This window comes from Anabrus simplex, chromosome 2 (genome assembly GCF_040414725.1).
Source record: "Anabrus simplex isolate iqAnaSimp1 chromosome 2, ASM4041472v1, whole genome shotgun sequence".
NCBI lineage: Eukaryota > Metazoa > Arthropoda > Insecta > Orthoptera > Tettigoniidae > Anabrus > Anabrus simplex.
The window spans coordinates 464,555,663-464,568,832 of record NC_090266.1 but is presented as its reverse complement, the minus strand read 5'-3'; positions in this window follow the sequence as shown (position 1 = coordinate 464,568,832).

The following is a 13,170-nucleotide window of genomic DNA, read 5'->3' as shown; positions in this document are numbered from 1 at the left end:
TGACCCAATCGACAACCAACCCACTCTCTGCCCAACCCTGAGTTAGTCGGATGTTCATACAGGAATGGAGGCATCGTCCTAGAGGGTATTTACCCCTGGGTAAGGTACACTACAATATTCAGAAACACTTCAACGGAGCAAGTCCCGAGGTAAATCATCTATTTTATCAAATTTAAAATTCTGCTACTGAGCTGCCTTTTTAGTGGGGTTTCATATGTATTGATATTACTGATTTTAACTATTTTTTCACTGTAGCAATACAAATTCCCGTCTCATCCGATGATAAATAATTTAAATTTTTACCAGTTACAACAACGCCATAACACCTCGTAAAACGTTCCTCACCAAAATCACGATTTGTTTTCGAATTTTAACACCTCTGCCAATTACATTTTTGTCACATTTGTTGGAGTTTTTGGCGAAGAGAAGAAGGAAAAAAGGTGAAGGCAGCTGACTTCATTCCACTTCATTACACTGTAATTATTGATTTACCCATGGCCGGAAGAAGACCGACATATTACTGCTTTTGAGCTAAACTGATAATTTACAAATATTACAAATATCGCTTTCACCATATGTTAGGCCTACTATCAATAATGCTCACTACCGAGCTCGATAGCTGCAGTCGCTTAAGTGAGGCCAGTATCCAGTATTCGGGAGATAGTATGTTCGAACCCCACTGTCGGCAGACCTGAAGATAGTTTTCCGTGGTTTCTTATTCTCACACCTTAATTAAGGCCACGGCCGCTTCCTTGCCACTCCTAGCCCTTTCCTGTCCCACCGTCGCCATAAGGCCTATCTGTGTCGGTGCGACGTAAAGCAACTAGGAAAAAAAAATGCTCACTAGGTCACTACACTGCACTCGATACGAAGAAATAGTAAAGATTGAAGAGAGTGGTTTGTCAGGGTCCAGGGAGTGATTGGCAGCTGATTTCCAGTTTCCTTCCACAAGCTGAGGCCGTTATGTTTTGACCCCAAGTATACAATATCAGAAAAGCCACATCTGCGAAAGAGCGCCGTACAAAGCTTGGCGTGTGCCACTTGACATTGATCAGTGGCACACCTGGCACTGTCTCGGTTGTCTACTCAGCCCTTTAAAATAAGTAAAGAGAATATCATGAATCTGTTCGCTGGAATTATAATTGGGGAGAAGATGCAATATTTTACCAAGACATAACGCATAAAATCACCGGTACATGAAAGCATGCTCACTTGGTATTAAATAAAACGTAAATAGGAAATGTTAGATAGGGTAAAGAGAGGTATATTCGCGATATAGGTAAGTTCGTGGTAAATCTTGAATAAGGATCATGAACTTCCCTATTGCAGACTGAGTATTTAAACTTTACTACTAGTTCTCTGAGTTGTCAACATACTTCCGACCACCTGCGTAGGTCTTCATCGCGCTCTAGTGGACACATCATACTTATTCAAAGATTTATCACTAACTTACCTGTATCACGAAAATACCCTATTTGAAACTTAACATAAATCGCTTTAAAAATAACCTTACCGAACTTGCAAATGGAGTTTAAGGGCAAACAAATGCAAAAGCTTGTTTTGTGATTCTGGAAACTTTGGCACTCTGAATGCAAATAATATACATTTCATATGAATATGACATGCATTAACTACAGTACATTAAGCAAACACGACGTCTGCAGGGCACACACCTGACAACTCACAAGAAAAGTCCAGGTGGTTGTCGCTGATATTTGAATGGGACAAATTTATTTTGTGTTTTAGAACATGAGGAAAGACGTATTGCGTGAACTGAGATGCGATGGAATGCATGTGCCCGAGGGGGAGGGAGTAATTGAAAGAGAAGACGAGACACGCAAACGTTCCGCTAATTGTAATTTGGACACGAGTTCGGAATGTTGTATTCATTTTATAGAAAAACAAACGGTGATAATTGAGTTCCTAGTGGATTACCTCTTGGCATTTCGGAGTAAATGCCAACTTGGAAAAAACATACAGTTTCTTTAAAATATTAAAAAATGTGTTGACTAAAAAGGAGGTTGTTATAGAAGAGTGGTATAACCATATGGTTGATGATGAAATCAAGGATGACCGATGAAGTGGCTACGCTGTTTGGGTCTCGCACTTGTCAGTTTCTATTCGGGAGATAATGGGCTCGAACCCCATTGTCGGCAGGTCTGGAGATAGTTTTTACACCAGGCAAATGCTGGAGCTGTATGTTAAGTAAGGCCACGGTCGCTTCCTTCCCACTCCTGGCCCATCGTCGCCATAAAGCTTATCCGTGTAGGTACGACGTAAAGGAGATTGTAGGAAAATAGCTAAGGATGATGAGGAATCTGATGGCGAATTCGGCAATGATCCAATATTTAAAGATAAACCCCGTTCAGAAAGAAATCTTACATTCGCCGATAGGAACGTAGCAGCTCTTCGTACGCTCCATCACGTAAGAAACCACACCATTTTTTCTTGCTAGTTGCTTTGCGTCGCACCGACACAGATAGGTCTCATGGCGACGATGGGGCAGGATAGGTCTAGGAGTTGGAAGGAAGCGGCCGTTGCCTTAATTAAGGTACAGCCCCAGCATTTGCCTGGTGTGAAAATGGGAAACTACGGAAAACCATCTTCGGGGCTGCCGACAGTGGGGTTCGAACCCACTATCTCCCGAATAATGGATACCGCAGCTATCGAGCTCGGTGCCCACACAATTTCCTAAATGGTAGTCTACTTACAAAATTTGGTCAAAGCAGCCAAAAGGAAAGTACCCTCCCCAGTTATGTCCTTTTAGATTGGCTATTGACAAACCACCTCGTGTAAAATTCGCTTCTGTAATGACACAGAAAAGGCTGATTAAGAAAAGAAGACAGACGTGAAAAATTTGTGAATTAGTTTAGAACTCCATGCAGACAGTGGGAAATAATGGAAGTAGTAATGAGTAATGAGGATCGTAATTGTTTCATCACAAGGGTAAATCAAAATACAATTAATTATCCATGACCGGACAATAAGAAACAAGGCGATAAATATTAATAAGCATACAATTAATTATCCATGACCGGACAATAAGAAACAAGGCGATAAATATTAATAAGCAAATTGATCCAAGCGACACCCCCATCTCTTTTCAAATTACGTCATTCACAGCTGCATCACTGGCCAGTCCACGCAACAACCGTTTTGTACGTGGATCTGAGATGTATGTGCAGTGCTCCTGTACTTTTCTTCTCCACCACGCTCTTACCAGTAAATGCAATTCTTCTCTCCAGGAACATTTCAGTGGTTTGCATGAGGATGCTATAGTGGGCACATTGTCCGGCTCCATGGCTAAATGGTTAGCGTGCTGGCCTTTGGCCACAGGGGTCCCGGGTTCGATTCCCGGCAGGGTCGGGAATTTTAACCATCATTGGTTAATTTCATGGCACAAGGGCTGGGTGTATTTGTCGTCTTCATGATCATTTCATCTTCATCACGACGCGCAGGTCGCCTACGGGAGTCAAATCAAAAGACCTGCACCTGACGAGCCGAACATGTCCTCGGACACTCCCGGCACTAAAAGCCATACGCCATTTCAGTGGGCACATTAACGTTTATAATAGGAAAGTTTGTGATAAACGAAAATGTAATACAAAATAGTTAATATCGTCAGACAGAGGTGACGTACGAAATCAAAGCAAAACCAGATACGTCGATACAGTGGGAGCAGCCGGGATGAGTGGCTAAGACGGTTGAGGCGCTGGCCTTTCGATCCTGGCTCAGTCCGGTGGTATTTGAAGGTGATAAAATACGTCAGCCTCGTGTCGGTAGATTTACTGGAACGTAAAAAGAACAGGCGTGGGACAAAATTCCGGCACCTCGGCGTCTCTGAAAACCGTAAAAGTAGTTAGTGGGACATAAAGCCAACAACATTATAATTATTGCAGTGCGAGCAGTCGAAGCGCTGACCATTTGACAACCGAATGAGCTGGGTTCGGGAGATGATGCGGTTCAAAACCCTCTGTCGACAACCCTGAGGGTGATTTCCATGTATTCCCATTTTCATACCAGGCAAACGTTGTGAGCTCACATGCGGGAGATAGTGGGTTCGAATTCCACTGTTGGCAGCCCTGAAGATGGTTTTCCGTGGTTTCCCATTCTCACACCAGTCTAATGCTGGGGCTGTACCTTAATTAAGACCACGGCCGCTTCCTTCACATTCCAAGGCCTTTGCTGCCCATCGTCGCCATCAGGCCTAGCTGTGTCGGTGCGACGTAAAGCAAATAGAAAAAAAAATACAGCCACGGCCGTTTCCTTCTTAATCGTTACCCTTTCACAACATTCGATCACCAAAAATACTACCATGTGTTAGCGCAAAAAATAAAACAAGCATGAATCTACGATGAGGTCCGCCTCTGTGGTGTAGTGGTTAGTGTGATTAGCTGCCACCCCCGGAGGCCAGGGTTCGATTCATCGCTCTGCCACGATCATTTGAAAAGTGATACGAGGCCTGGAACGGGTCCACTCAATCTCGTTGGGTCAACTGAGTAGAGGGTGTTCGATTCCCACCTCAGCCATCCTCGAAGTGGTTTTCTATGGTTTCCCACTTCTCCTCCTGGCAAAAGGCGGGATGGTAGCTAACTTAAGGCAGTAGTATAATTGGATGGTTCGGGCGCCGCATCCGCCTCAGGGCTCCCAGGGGCCCCTCCGCCTCCGCATCACGGGGGGCCCTCCCAGAGGCCTCCTCCGCCTCCGCCTCCCGAGGGGCCTTCCCAGAGGCCTCCTCCGTCTCCCGCGGGAAATTTGAATTTGTAAACAAAGCCACGTGCTTTTTGACAGCTGTCATCGACAACAACGCATCGCTAACCTCACTGATGCCATCTTCACGGGCCTAAACCTCAGTGGTACCAACTTAACCTAACTAGCGCGAGATTTGAATTGGTAAACAAATCCACGGGTTTTTTTGACAGCCACGTGCTTTTTGACAGACAACAACGCATCGCCAACCTCAGTACTGCCATCTTGACGGGCCTAAACCTCAGTAGTACCAACTTAACCTAACTAGCGCGAGATTTGAATAGGTAAACAAATCTACGCGCTCTTTTGACAGCTGTCATCCGCCATCTTTAAACCACAGAGCACTGTGCTGCCCTCTTTATCGCAGTAGCTGCAAATTCGTCACCTGTCCTCCGCAGTGCTGCCATCTTAACGGGCCTAATCCTTAGTGCTACCAACTTAACCTCACTAGCGTGAGATAAACAAAGCCACGTGAATTTTTTGACAGCTGTCACCAGCCATCTTTAATCTATAGAGCGCAATGCTTCCCTCTTTAGCTACTTACCTTTGAAATGCGGTGGCGGATAATTTGAAAAATGCTTTTTTGACAGCAGCCATCTTTAATCTAGAGAGCACCGTGCTGCCCTCTTTAGCTAGATACCTTTGAAATGTGGTGGCAGGCAATTCCACATGACAGCAGCCATCTATAATCAGGAGAGCACCGTGCTGCCCTCTATGTGGTGGCGGCAATTTGAAAAATTCTACATGCTCTTGTTTGGAAACAAACTCACGCGCTTTTTTGACAGCCGTCATCCGCCATCTTTAATCAACAGAGCACAGTGCTGCCCTCTTTAGCTAGATACCTTTGAAATGTGGTGACGGCAAATTCCACGTGCTCTTGTTTGGAAACAAAGCCATGTGCTTTTTTGACAGCTGTCATCCGCCATCCTTAATCAACAGAGCACCGTGCTGCTATCATGCGGGCAATTTCGTCAGCTGTCATCCGCCATCTTTAATCCACAGAACACCGTGCTGCCCACTTTATGGCTACTACCTTAAGCACGTAGTAGCGGGCAATTTGAAAAGTTCTGTTAGCTATCATCCGCCATCTTTAATCAAGAGAGCACCGTGCTGCCATCTTTAGCTAGATACCTTTGAAATGTGGTGGCGGAAAATTGAAAAATTTCACGTGCTCTTGTTTGGAAACAAACTCACGTGCTTTTTTGACAGCTACCATCCGCCATCTTTAATCAACAGAGCATAGTGCTGCCCTCTTTACTTAGATACTTTTGAAATGTGGTGGCGGCGAATTCCACGTGCTCTTGTTTGGAAACAAAGTCATGTGCTTTTTTTGACAGGTGTCATCTGCCATCTTTAATCAACAGAGCACCGTGCTGCTATCATGCGGGTAATTTCGTCAGCTATCATACGCCATCTTCAATCTACAGAGCACCGTGCTGCACTCTTTAGTTGAAATGTGGTGGCGGCAAATTCCACGTACTCTTGTTTGGAAACAAATTCCATGTGCTCTTCAGCTGTCATCCACCATCTTTAATCAAGAGAGCACCGTGCTGCCCCCTTTGTGGTGGCGGATAATTTGAAAAATTCTTTTTGACAAGCAGCCATATTTAATCCAGAGAGAACAGTGCTGTCCTCTTTAGCTACTTACCGTTGAGGCGGTTAATTTAAAAAATTCTATTTGACAAGCTGTCATCTTTAATGAAAAGAGCATCGTGCTGCTATCTTGCGGGTAATTTTTACGTCACAGCTGTCATCCACCATCTTGCATTGCTAACCTTAGTGTTGCCCTCTTTAGCTACTTACCTTTGAGGCGGACTATTTGAAAGAAAGAAAATCTATTTGACAAGCCGTCAACCACCATCTTGCATCGCAAACCTCAGTGCTGCACTCTTTAGTTGAAATGTGGTAGCGGATAATTTGAAAAAAATCTTTTTTGACAAGCACCCATCTTTGAGCACCGTGCTGCTATCTTTATCGTAGTAGCGAGCAATTTAAAATCTAGATGCTTTGTTCTAACAGTTGTCATCCGCCATCTTTAATCTAGAGAGCACCGTGCTGCCCTCTTTGTGGTGGTGGTAAATTCCACGTGCTTTACAAACCCACGTGCTTTTTGTCATCCGCCATCTTTAAACAAGAGAGCGCAGTGCCGCACTCTATGTAGTAGCGGATAATTTGAAAAAAATTCTTTTTGACAAACAGCCATCTTTATTCAACACAGTTACCGCTATCTTACATCGCTTACCTCGGCGCTGCACTCTTTAGTTGAAATGTGGTGGCGGTTAATTCGAACAAGTTTAGTCATACATCGGGGGAGCTAGAGTAAGCACGTGCTGCAGTGATGACGTCATCATGCATGTTTAGACTTGTCCGTTTTCTTAAGAGTAAGTCGGTGTAAAGGAATGTCGTAGCGGTAAATTCGAACAAGTTTAAACATGCATCGGGAAAGCTAGAGTAAGCATATGCTGCAGTGATTACGTCATTGTGCATGTTTAGACCTGATCGTTTTTCTTAAGAGTAAGTCGGTGTAAAGCAATGCAATAAGTACAACATTTTTGAATGCGATCAAATATTTATTTACAAATGTACTACAACAGTGTTCGTTTTTGCTGCTGACAAGGTTGGTGTGCTTCTTAACAACGTATGCTTCTGAAATGCCTCCTGCAACATTCAAATTAAACAAAACATTTAGAAATATATTATACTAAGTATGTTATGCTTTACAGAGAAGATCATATACTTCTTACCTTGTTGTTATTCCTTTTCGGAATCATAATCATCATGAGGTACTAGAGAAAGTTCATTCATACACTGTGTACAGTGTTCAATCCTCGGATTTGGTCCATCCCAATCATCATCACCATTTTCTCCTCGATGCTTGTAATGTCGTTCACAAGTTCTGCATAAAGCTACTTCGATCGACATCTTACTGTGTAGAGGAAGGATGTCCCAAAAATTATGTACGTAAGAGGCAGCGTACGTATATAAAAGTCCTGGTGGTAAGTATTGAATAAGATGTTTCGGCATCGACGATCTATGTTTATAGAACATCTTAATAGCCTCACTCACTCGTGTAAGATAAATAAGATGTTGCGTATGAGCATGCAAACAGCATGCACATTTACAGTTTTGTTCCATAGCGTACGATGTCGAAGCACACACTAATGAAAATGATAAAGATCTATTCTTATTTATAGTCTCGTAACAATATTCGTTAGCGGATGGTAAGTAACATCACTCATATGAATAATAAGACAATAGGCTGCTGTGTTAGCAGGAATGTTTTCAGATGTTTCAAATTCTAAACGAATATCAACTCGAGATTCTTTTATAGATTCTTCATGATAAGAGCAGTCTGTAACTACAATCGGTGCTTTATTTTTAAATTCTTGAGGTGTAAATAGCGGACGATCTTCTTTCTGATAATACGATGATTGAAATTTACAAAACATGTCATAGAGCATCCCAAACTTATTTTTCTCAAAGTTAATGTCTATGTTTTCGTAGGGATACGTAATTCCGTTGAGATATAGTCTAACGTGTCTTAATTTACAGTGATCAAACAGTGAGCTATCTTTTTCGTGATTGAATTTACGATTAGTTTGAAATCCAAAAATAATGTACAAGGGCTTCTCAGTAAAACGTGATGTTTTAACAGCCCAGCTATGCTTGTTTGTAGGTGGTAACACAGGATATTCATGCAGCTCCCAACTTCTAAAACGTATAGGTAATGGTGTATCATTTTCTACAATCTTGAGCAATCGAAGTTTTTCACGATCAGATAAGGTTACATGTGGAATCCGCCACAGTATACGATGCAGTGTTATTTTCGATTCTACTGGTGTTTCTACTGCTTTAAGAGAATTGTAATCACTTCGATCACGGATTAGAATAAGCTCTTGTTGTGCGTTGATTATAATACGTGTAAAGTCTTCTGCGAATTCAAAAATATGTTTCAGTGATAACATACCCGTAAAAGTTCCATCCTCATTAATCATCCAGTTGTTAGTAGCTTTTGGACACCATCCAGCCATCCGAAAAAGATTACTTTCTTCATCACAGAAAGAAGGGTAGAGTTTCATTGCACTTGTAATACCAACATTCTTCGTTCGATCTATTTCAACATTATTTACTTCATATCGCGCTTCAGAAAAGAGAAAAGCTAGAGCATGGTTGTTTAGTTGTGAAGTGCTTGGTCCACTTCCATCAGACTTTTCTAGTCGTCCTTCAATATAGAGGTAGCTTTCGTGTGGTAAGGTGTAAACATCTTGTTGATTAATAATAAAATGAATTCCATCATTGTTATTTAATCCAAACGTAAAAGGTTGATAGGAATGAAGCTCACTTCGTACTACACCTTCACGACTTTCTACTGTATTCGTAATGTCTAGCATTTCTTCCATTCTGTTGTAGTAGTGTATATCCTAAATCTTGGAGTATCTGCTTATAGGTATCTGTTAACTCGATGAGTCTCTGCACACATGTAGTATGTCTTCGGAATGTACACCGTGTTTTATAGATGGTTTTCATACTGGTTTAAGATGTAGTTTGTAAGCTACGTACGCGTGCTGATCTAAGTGAATAAACTGATTATGTTTATTTACAAGTCTAAGAGTAATGTTGCTAATGTGTTTTACAGACACAGGATGATAAAGAACTACTGCTGGTTTCTCACAAATAGTATATCCACGTTCCTCTGTAACAATAAAGTCGTGCAGGATGTGTGAAGTTTGTAGATTACTATTCAAGTCTGTAATAATATTAGAAGTAATGTTCACATTATAATCATCGAAGAGTTTTATAGGTTGATCAGACTCGTAACGTACGTTCGGTAGGAGCTCCCTCGATGAAAATCCAAGCAGTGGTCCAATCGAATCAGGTTGTGATTTGAAGTCAATCTTAAATGATGATTCAATAACACATTTATGTGTAATGTTGCTTATAGTGTTAGAGAACTTGTAATTATGATTACTAAAACTATCTTCCCCAAACTGATCAATTAATGTACTTTCAATATAGTCGTGAATATCGTCTACTGTATAACTACCTGAAGGTAGTGTTAGCACATACTCATCGTAATAGAACTTGTTTACACTATCACGCACATTATAGATTTTATTGTAGCTTTCAAACGATACTAGTCAAAGACTATGCGGCTGATAACCAAGTTCGATTGGTGGATTAAAATAGACGGTTGTTTCAGGTCCTTCTCCATGTACAGCAAACGTTCTTTCACTGTTCGTCATCACGTAGACACTAATGCACTTTCTCTAATGTCTGGGTTTGATATAAGAACATAAGACATAATCGTCCGCACATGTGTGTATTAAAGTTTTGCACACGGTTTTTATTGTAAACAATGTCTGCACTGCTTCCGAAATAACGTATGAGCTCAAAAGGAGGAGGTAAGTCTCCATAGCTATCAAAATACCATACTTTAGATTTACGTTTTACATAAGCAACGTAATGAGTTCTAAGTCCACGACTGTCGTCTAAGTTAATTACGGCACTTTCACGTTCACGTGGGCGCGCTGGTAGTTGATCGCGCATATACACTCCTCGAAAATAATGAATTCCTAGTTGTTTAGCAAACGTAAGAACTTCATCATGCGTTAGAGCTCGATATGGCAGTGCATTCAGTAGACGTCTTTTGGAGAAATGTAGATACCAAGCCCTTACTTGTATGGCGCTAGCTTCATGTTCACACCTTTGCCTCGTAACGCAATTGCCTCCATCGTCTTGTTATGACGTTCACTCTCTTTCAACTGTTGTTTCGCTTCTTCTACAGCTTTGACAGTTCTCGCTACAGCACTAGCACCACCTAGCAATGACCCTAAAGCTGCTAAGCCAGCAAACAGCGCAGGAAGAAATCCTCCTCGTTTTGGTACAGGAATAATTCGTGCACGTTTACTAAATATTGCTCTGCACTTTGGAGAAATCCTCGCTCTTGCTGCGCGTAACGCTTTAGTAATAGCTACACGAGGATTGTATTCCCCTCGAATAGCTTTTTGCGCAGCATTTATAACATCTTTCCATCCAACAGTTTTTACTTTCTTCTTCTTCTTCTTCTTCATGTCGTTTGGATATCGTTGTTTCACCATGCTGTTCACGACTTTACTAGTCAAGAGCAAATCATAAACTAACCGTTGCCTCTTGTTGCTTATAGTGGTAGAGAACTTTTAATTATGATTACTAAAACTATCTTCCCCAAACTGATCAATTAATGTACTTTCAATATAGTCGTGAATATCGTCTACTGTATAACTACCTGAAGGTAGATTCAGTTATCATGAAGATTATAAAGCAGCATGACACGCTACCTGTCACCGACATTGTACCACATCTCTTACCTAGTTCTAGTACAACTACAAGAAAACGTCATGGAACGTTGTTTCCTTTCACTGTTCGATGTATTATATCAGGTCCGTCGGGATGCGGTAAAACAAATCTTTTACTCACACTTATTACTTCTGTAAATGGTGTACGCTTCTAGAATATTTACGTTTTCGCAAAGTCACTCTATCAGCCGCTATATATTCTTCTACAAACTGTAATGCACGATCTAGTTAAAGATGGAATAAGATATTTTAAATTTAATTCACATGAGCAAGTACCATCACCAGACGATTTGCTTCCTAATTCTCTTATGATCTTTGATGATGTCGCAACAGAACAGCAAAACGTTATTCGTGCATTCTTTAGTATGGGTCGGCATAAATATGTTGATTTCATCTATTTGTGCCAAACCTATTCTCGTGTGCCTAAGCAGTTGCTACGCGACAACGCAAATGTTATTGTGCTTTTTCGGCAAGATGAGCGCAACATGCGACATGTGTATAACGATCATGTTAACACTGATATGACATTCGATGACTTTAAACGTATGTGTGCTAAATGTTGGTCATTACACCGTTACAGCTTTTTAGTTATTGATAAAGAAAGTGATGTACAGCATGGACGATATCGCATGGGTTTCGATCATTTTATATGCATTAACACAGAATTAAAGTAACTACTTGATTAAAAACCATCATCATGTTAACATCTAGCAAGGAGATCACAAAACATATCATCCAAGCTAGAAACAATATCCGACGGAAATTTAAAAAGCTTAAACGTATTCAAGCAGACACGGATTTATTTTTAAAAACACAACTATATACACCACTCGAAGAAATTTTTAATTCTACTTCATTACCGCAGTCTACTTCAAGTTTTGCTTCTATGCAAACATCATATCATAAAGAGAAGCATGAAGAAGAAAAGCATGAACAAGATAAGGAAGAGAAGAAGCAGGATGTAGATCAAGAAGAGGAAGATAAGGAAGAAGGAGAAGAAGAACTTAATGATACATCACCATCTAAGCGTGTTTCAAATGTTAAGGTTAATAACAACAAACTCATTGTAAAAGGTGTTACCTATAAACCTACGAAAGGACTCTTAGAACTTCTTTTCTCACGAATACCTGACAAGGATATAATTTTACAAGATGATCTTAAAAAATATAAAGCAATACTTTTTGCTACTGACGCAACACGACGTAATTACAAGAGAACAGAAGCTGTAAATGCGAATAAGAGTTACAAGTATCGTGAGTTTATTTCTAAGCTGTTTCCGACTGCACGTAGTCTAGATGGTATCTACAAGCCTTTGTTGCCGTATGTGGATGTAAGATACTGGAATGACCCAAACTTACTCGTTGAACGATTACAACTTTTAAGAGCATCGCAAGAGGCTGGTCACACTGGTCACGGATCAGAAATTCTAGAAATAGAAAGAGAACTACGTTATGCCGGTATTATTTTGTAATGGCTCGTCAAGAGAAGATCTCACCTGTAAAGGTAAACATCGCACATGAGTTACATAAACCAGCACGTCGCGCCTAATGTCGCAGACGCGTTATTACACGAGGAAAAGATGATCTCTGGCAAGCAGACTTAGTAGAAATGATTCCCTATGCTTCTAGTAATAAGGGGTATAAGTATCTACTTACTGTTATCGATGTGTACTCGAAGTTTGCTTTTGCACAATCCGTGCGTTCTAAAACAGCAGCTCAAGTTAAAGAAGCATTTAAACATATTGTTGAAGAATCGAAACGCTGCCCAAGGCTTCTTCAAACTGATCAAGGTAAAGAGTTTTACAACAAGGATTTTTCTTCTTACCTCAAGTTACTTGGCATTCAACACTACTCTACTCTACTACTCAGCAATCTCAAGGCAAGTGTTGTAGAACGCTTTAATCGTACACTCAAAACAATGATGTGGCGAGAATTTACAGCGCAAGGTTCATATTGTTGGATTGCTCTGCTACCTAGACTCTTATCTACCTACAACGATACACCTCATCACACTATCGGAACAAAGCCACGTCTTGTTACAAAGAATACACCTCGTATAAATGCTATTCATCTTGTAATTAAAACAG